We start from the raw sequence: 7652 nt of genomic DNA, 5'->3' as shown, positions 1-7652 counted from the left end.
TTGGCGCATTTCAGGAGGATGCTGCTGATACAGTTACACAATTATACGGTGAATTTGCGTTTATTATTATATTTACCACAGTTGTTGTCTTGGTCGTATCATTTTATTTTGTTGTATTTATCTGCGACACGTTAAAGGCTGGTCCATGGAAATATGACATTAAACCGGCTGGGGACCGCTGGACTAGAGTACTATAGCTAAAGAAGATACATCCATACAGGCAAAAATGTCCTTTGCCATTTTCACCAACATCTTTTTTTGTAAGGTGCCAAATGCTGTCAGATATGCCTGGAATTCCAAACATTCGTGCAAAATGATCTTTGGCTTTAGATGCCGGGAGATCCTCTTTAAAAAACAAAAAACAAAAACATGACTATGTCCAAGTTTGCCAACCAGCGATCTCCTGTTTGGCAAAGTTGGTCCCCAGCCACAGTCCTCATTGGAAGTCATTTTGTTTTACTTAAAGGTTTTGGGTGCCCTAAACATCACATTGAATAATGACTCCCAGCCACTCTCAGTCAGTTTAAACATAATCATGAGGCATCCTTTACCAGTGTCCATATATTATGTGTTTGGAGCTTGAGACCCATATCACTATCACCGCAACCATTTCCCAGACATAAACGGCCATTTATAAAGAATGTGTCTGCAGTAAAAAGTGTGGACCGCACACATAATTCAGATGATGCATACACTCATTTTTCTAGAGTCGAGCCTGATATGGATGGAAATATAAGACCAGATGGAAAAGGAGCAGGAAAAATAGGGATAGGTGGGACTAAATGTAAAAAACAATTTTGCAGGGTTTGCATTTGCCTTTCTTATGATTGTTTTGTTCTCCTTTGTTATAAGCTATGATAATGTGTACACACAGTGCTATGCATCTGGCTCCTGGTGGGTCTTGGCACAGGCGTGAAAGGACAGCTTGTTTGCATTCGCGAAATGTCACTGCTTTGACAGAATGGCACTATTTGACACTCTGGTAATAAGAACTGTCTCATTTGATGGCGCATTGACAGCATTATAAAAACCAACACAGCTAATTAAAAAAAGGAAAACTCAATATACAACTAAATACACAAGTGTGAGAAATGCAGAAATGCAGGGCAAGCCCAGAAATCACAACCAATCTTTTAAAATTAGGTGCAACACATTTCACAATTTCATTCTTTATTGCATGAACTTTAATGTCTTGAATTTTCTTCTTTTTGATACTAATGCTGATGCTTTTTAAAAAAAAAATTAGTTTAATGAAGAAATTTTATGTAAAATAACTGCAGAAATATATAATTTCAGCTGGACAAATCGGCCATATGAAACCAAATTTTAAACAGCTTTATTTAGTTGCCATATATAGTTTACCTATTTAACACCACACAGAAGATCTTGCCATCAAAACAAAACAGATAAAAAAAGACAATAATTACATTCTCTCCTCAGTTAGCCCCAATTAGAGGATGTTACACAGAAACTTTTACACAGATTAGACAGGAAATTCTACATCTTTGTTTTTCCCCCTAAAAGCTTCCTAACAAGTTAGTGTTCCCAAAAATATGTCTGGGATGGCAACTTTGGTGCCTAATGAGCTGAGGAAGTTGTGCGTAAGCAAGTGGGCTTTGCCTGGTGTGAATAAAGCTTAACTTCACTTTAATAATGTCTCCTGGTTTGATTTGTGATGTGAGACACACAACAAAGAGTATCTTGTTAAGGCATAAAAAACATCCTGAAAATAAATTGATGGGAACACATATACAGGCCAGAGAAGTGGGCTTGTGAGCAGATTATTAAACCCAAGTGTAGGCTGAGTATACAGAACAGTATATTCAGTGCTAATTTTTTAACCCTTTATACCTGATACATAAAGAAAGTTAAACATCAAAGTCAATAAAAAAAACTCTGTTAAGTCAGTCATTATACAACATCTACCTAATCTCCACTTAGAGTAAATGGCTAAGAGAGGACCTGAGCTGTAATACCATTTTAGTTCTTGTTAATAAATAAATAAATAGAAAAGCTTGAATAATCTTAAATAATAATTAATCCAGGATTTTAAATATTTCCTTCAGAGGTTTTAAGATTGAATTCATGTTCTTATGAGAGTGAAGAACAGCAACTTTGATCATTTATTGTCTGAATGTAAAAACAATCCTATACTATTACATTGTACAGTATGGTACATTTTTAGATGTCCGAGACAGCCAGTGCATATGATGTGATTAGACCACACACTCGATAGATAGATAGATAGATAGATAGATAGATAGATAGATAGATAGATAGATAGATAGATAGATAGATAGATAGATAGATAGATAGATAGATAGATAGATAGATAGATAGATAGATAGATAGATAGATAGATAGATATTTATATCCTGACAGAAGTACCTTCTTCCAGGATGACAATGGGCCCATCCATAAGCCATAAAGACTCACTGAGCTGTCTCTACTAGTAGGAAATGATGTGAATCATGTAGTGTAACCTTGGCAATCAACATATTATGGGCTGCTGATTGCTCCACCACCACCATATGAAGGTATATTTTGTACAATGTGCAAAATAGCCACTGGTTAGTCAAAGCCTGTGCAGCCTGAAGCTAAGTGTTTCCATAGTCACAAACTTCTTTTCATCATCTTCTTCTTGTTTAGTCAGTCAGAGAAAACAAGCACATGTCTGACTGTGAAATTAAGTGAAATTATTCATCATACCCCTGTTAATCGTCAATTCTGACTGTAATGAAGGCCATTATTTACAAAATCAATATCATTTTGTAATCAGTAAAACTTGAAACAAGCTTTCAAGCCCATAACTCATCAAGATAGTGTTTATTGAGGTCATAGGGAAACTAACTTTCCCACAAACTTCCACACGGTTAGAAATCTCTTTGAGTTTTGCCCTGTTGACTGTTAAAATTAATGTAAATAAAAGCCAAATGCAATAATGTCATAAACCAAAATTTATTTTCAACAGAACATAGAAACATGTTAAACTGAGACATGTTCCTATTTCGCAAAAAGTATTTTGAATTTGACAGCAGCAACATGTCTCAAAAATTACGACCTGAGGAAATAAAATGCTGGAAAATTAAGGAGTACTTAAAAGAAAGCTCAAGCAATATGTTGCAATTAATTGGGTTAAGTGGTAACAAGTCTTTGTCTTCAAATATAGTATTATGTCCCTAATATCCTAAAAACAGTCCAACAATCTTGAGAAATCTATATGTGCAAGGAATAAGGCCAAAAATCAATATTGTATGGATATGATTTGGGGCCTTCTGGATGCCCTTCATTTAAACCAGGCATGATTCTGTCATGCAAATCACTGTGTGGGTTGAAGAACACTTCTAGAACATAAACATTGTCTGTGAGTACAGTTCACAGTGCCATTCACAAACACAAGTTAAAGAAGAAGCCATATGTGAATATGAGCAACACTTATGCTCCCAGCCAGATGACATCTTTTTCGGGAAGGTCTTGCATATCTCAGCAAGATTAAACCATCTGTTATAACGGCTTCGTAGTAGAAGAGTCTGCATGTTGAACTGGCCAGCCTGGAGACCAGAACAACTAAAAACATTTGTTACATCACAAAATGAAAAATGCAACATAAAAGAATGTCACTGCTGAGCAGCTAGGATCCTATATTGGAGAAGAGTGGGATAAATATAAAGAATTAAGTTTAAAATATAAGTATAGCCTCTTTTAGGTTTTGAATATTTGTATTTATTATTAATTGTTTTTGAATGTGACGCTTTATAATTTTTCACTTTGATAATTTTCAGTTTAGTTTGATTCTTATTTTCTATTTTTGTTAATTTTTCTCAACTTTTATTATTGTACGTTGGTTATTTAGCTTTGTGAAGGAGCTGATTGCTCCCACTTCTTATACAAATATCTTTTGGTTGCTTCTTTGAAATCCCTAAACCGTGCCTGATAGGCCAAAAATTCTGTAACTAACCACTCAAATGACCATCATATTCTCTAAGCTCCCAGACTGAAATTAATGTCTGACAATGGAATGTAAGCATAGCTGCATCTCCATGATACCAAATAAAGGTCAGTGGGATTAAACACATGTGCGGTTATATTTAAGTGTATTATTATTCTTTTGCTTTTAAAAATGATTTTAAAAAATCATCATGCACATGCTGTTTCTCACAATATACTGCATTTATGTCAGCCTGCAGTGCACATGAACAAGGTGTGCATTGTGCCGGCATGTAGCCGTCTCCAGGAACATGACAGTTTAATTTTCTCCATCTGACCATCTGATACAACACATTCACTGATATGTTCAGGCACTTTTGGCTCTCGGAGGAGGCGGACGCACTTTTTCTCCTCTCCTCTCCCTTATCTCCCCTGCTTAGTTCTTATGTCCTTGTCTAGTCTCGTGTTTTTTTGTATTACTTTCCCTGGAACACTCTCTCACAGTCTGTTTCTAAAACCTAAAGAGAATTATGGATTTGATCAACTGGTCTCTGAATGCTATTGACACCCTTTTCTCAACGAGAAGTCTGGGCTCGGGAGAGCCCGAGTGCCCTGGAGGGACTTTCTCCGCTGGATACACGATGGATGGGTGGCAGAAATGGAGGGTCGTGTGCCTGGCGGGACTGTCGATCGAGGACGCTGAAGATATCTACCTATTCGGAACCATGATAACAGGGTTCTTGCTGATCGGAGCTGGCTTGGCCCTGGCTTATTGGAGAATTAAGAAAGCGGAACCGGCTGTTCAAACCCCCCCCAAGGCTGCCCGCTGGGATTGAAACGATGGGACGAGGCGCGACTTCTTAGAACGGGCTCATCGAAAGCAGCATGGTTAAGACCTTGGAGACGCTTACAGCTGCCGTGAATACTCAGAATAACACCTCTGAGCTTATACTGGGTTACATCAAGGAGAGGCCTGCTCAGAATACCTTTGAGCGAAAGTTGTATTACATTGTGGAACAGTTCACTGCAGTCGTGAGTTCTCAGAATCGGCTCTCTGAGCAAAGGAATGACAAGACCACGGAGTGCAAGTTTGATACCATCATGCGGAAGCTCGCGGTTCTCCAACGGGAGATTGAGAGACCAGTGTCGGAGTGTTAAAGAACAGCTTTGAAATTCTCATGAGTTGTTGCAAAAGAAAAATTACCATCATAATGCGGCTACCCCTTCAGCGCCAGTTGTGGGCTCAAGGCCGGAGCTCAAGGCTGGAGCTGAACAAAAACTCCCTGATAACGACTGTGTTGAGTCTGTTCCTTCCCATTCCCTACAAGGCCACCTGGGTTGGCTGGAAGACTGTTTACTTAGCCTGGCAGGGCGAAGGACACTGTCACAGCTGAACTATGGACACACAAACACATACATATACTGATGCTGATAAGCACTCACTGACGCATCACCCTCCCTACCCCGGATCCAACGCCACCTCCAACGCTTACCTCCCCTCTGATGTGGACATCGGGTCAGCTGGAGGCGCAGTCGAAAGATTGCAGCGGTCCCAGATCAGATGTACACACTGGAACTCTTTCCCATGTTGCTTGTCTGTGTTTATTGTGCTATGGTGTGTTGTTATCTGTGCATTCCTGTATTATCCTTTTGTGTTACACATTTCGATGTTCTTTTCCTCGCTACCTAGCCTGACCTGTCTCCCCAATGTGATGTTTGTATTGTATGTACGGTCGGCAAGATCTGTCATCTCGGTTGTGGGCAAAAGACCTGCAACTGACAAATAAAGGCTATCTCATCTCATCATCATCTAAAGCCCACATACATTCCCCAGCCCTATTCACAGCTTTTAGTCTATCTTCGTCACAGTCAGGTAACCTTGCAAAACACCAATAAAAATCAATGTCATGCAGAAATGCTTCACACAGCAACCATTTCATTTACAGACACTGATGATAAAAAAAAGAAAAGGAAAAAAAAGACTGAATGATTGTGGAGTTGGTATGGTATATCTTTGTCATGTGTGTGTGCAAACCACTATACACCATATTAGTTTTTACATTTACCTTTTTAAAACACAAAACGTGGAATTTTAAATAAGTACAGATCATATAGAAGAACAGAACTTGACTCATTGAGATCAATTATTTGGCGGTTAGAGTCTGAAAATCATCATGGAAGAATGGATGAAGATGGAGGCTTGGGTGGAGCTGTGATGGAGAGATGGAGAGTGAATCAGAGACTAAAAGGGAGAACGGCGGAAAAACACTGAAATTTAAAGAACACAGTGAGGAGGCTGACTGACTCATAGTAGGTGGGCAAGAAGATGATTGGATTAGTTTAATGATGTCAGTCATGAGTTTGACAGCGTGGGAAAGTTGAAGTGATGTAAAGAACAGCGTAGCAGCTGAAAACCAAGGAAAGCAGCCAGATGAGTGATTACAGATCTTCCTTATTGAACTTGAAGTGGAAGTGGAGTGCAAAGTTATCAGTTATCACTAATGATAGGATGCTGTATTAGTCAGGTCAAGTTTATTGACTTAAATCAGGTGAGGCATAGAGACATTTGTTGAATATAGCACCCCGTGTCAGGCAAAGTGTAAACATGTTTATTTAATAACTACCTCACTATGGGAAACCATAAGGATTGGATCAGATTTTCAAATCCAAGGCACCAGCACTTTGAATCAAACATATGACAGTGTTGAAAGACAAATAAAAGAATGTATCAGTGACACAGCCAAGACTTTATGTTTTTAATTACATACAGAACATTTTATTTATTTTCAATAAAAAGCAGGTTCAGTCACAACCTTTTACCAGCTTTGTGGAGAATTTAACTGAAAAACACACTGCTGTCAACACACACACTGCTTTACATATTGCATTGACGGCAGATGTCTCAAAGCTGCAAAGGATATGGAATATGTTTATGACTTTATGGCTGTACTTTCTGAAGTGACTTTCCAGAAAGTACAGTAAACTGAAGAACTGAGGATCTGCCAAAATATCAGTGCTTGATTAAAAAAAAATGTCAGGTTTAAATTTCCATGCAGCCTGCACTAAGATTTAAATACTAGCCCTCACTCAAACATTAAAGCTCTTTTTAAAACCAAATGTCAGTGCTATTTATGACAAAAACCTTGGAGAAGACTTGACCAGTACGAATGGAACATTTATGGAATGTATGAAACTTTGCCTGTGTATTAAAATGTGTGAGCGACTCTGCAGCACAAGCGCTCACAAAGATAGAGATTGTTTTTCTGTTTTTTTTTTTTACATGCTGTCCATCAGTGTTTACATGTGTTAAGATGCCTTAAAAAACACACACACAAGGAGGAGCTGTGCTGCTCTCTGGCAGGAAGCACCATGCCCTCCTGTATTTTAAATGCACTTCAGAACAACACGCAGCAACATTACATATGAGCGGGCGGAGGGAGGTTTGGGGTCTTCACTCACCCCCGTTCTATTAACCGTCGGGGCTGAGGGGCTGAGAGGAGGTGCTGGCCGTTAGATTGGGGTCTGGGATGCGGGGCCTCCCTGCTACTGCAAATAAGAAGGCGGTCTTCTTTCCTCCACCAAAGAGAGAAGGCTTACATCTCCTGGGTCCAGGTACAGTTTGCCCGTCTGGGGGCAGGAGTACCCGGACCTGGGATATAGAGTATGTTTGGGGAGTGTGAATGTGTGTATAGTGTCTATTTGTGTCTGTCTCCATGTTGGGTGAG

At 39.1% G+C, this 7652-nt stretch overlaps 1 pseudogene; it reads left to right on the top strand.

Moving 5' to 3' along the window:
* The first annotated feature begins 4457 nt into the window (after window positions 1-4457).
* On the top strand, window positions 4458-5085 carry LOC146670260 (uncharacterized; annotated as a pseudogene).
* Window positions 5086-7652: the final 2567 nt, after the last annotated feature.

Source organism: Rhamphochromis longiceps, linkage group LG5 (assembly GCF_057381845.1).
Source record: "Rhamphochromis longiceps isolate RC_006_pf linkage group LG5, R_longiceps_female_GT1.1, whole genome shotgun sequence".
NCBI lineage: Eukaryota > Metazoa > Chordata > Actinopteri > Cichliformes > Cichlidae > Rhamphochromis > Rhamphochromis longiceps.
This window is presented reverse-complemented; position numbering and strand designations above follow the sequence as displayed.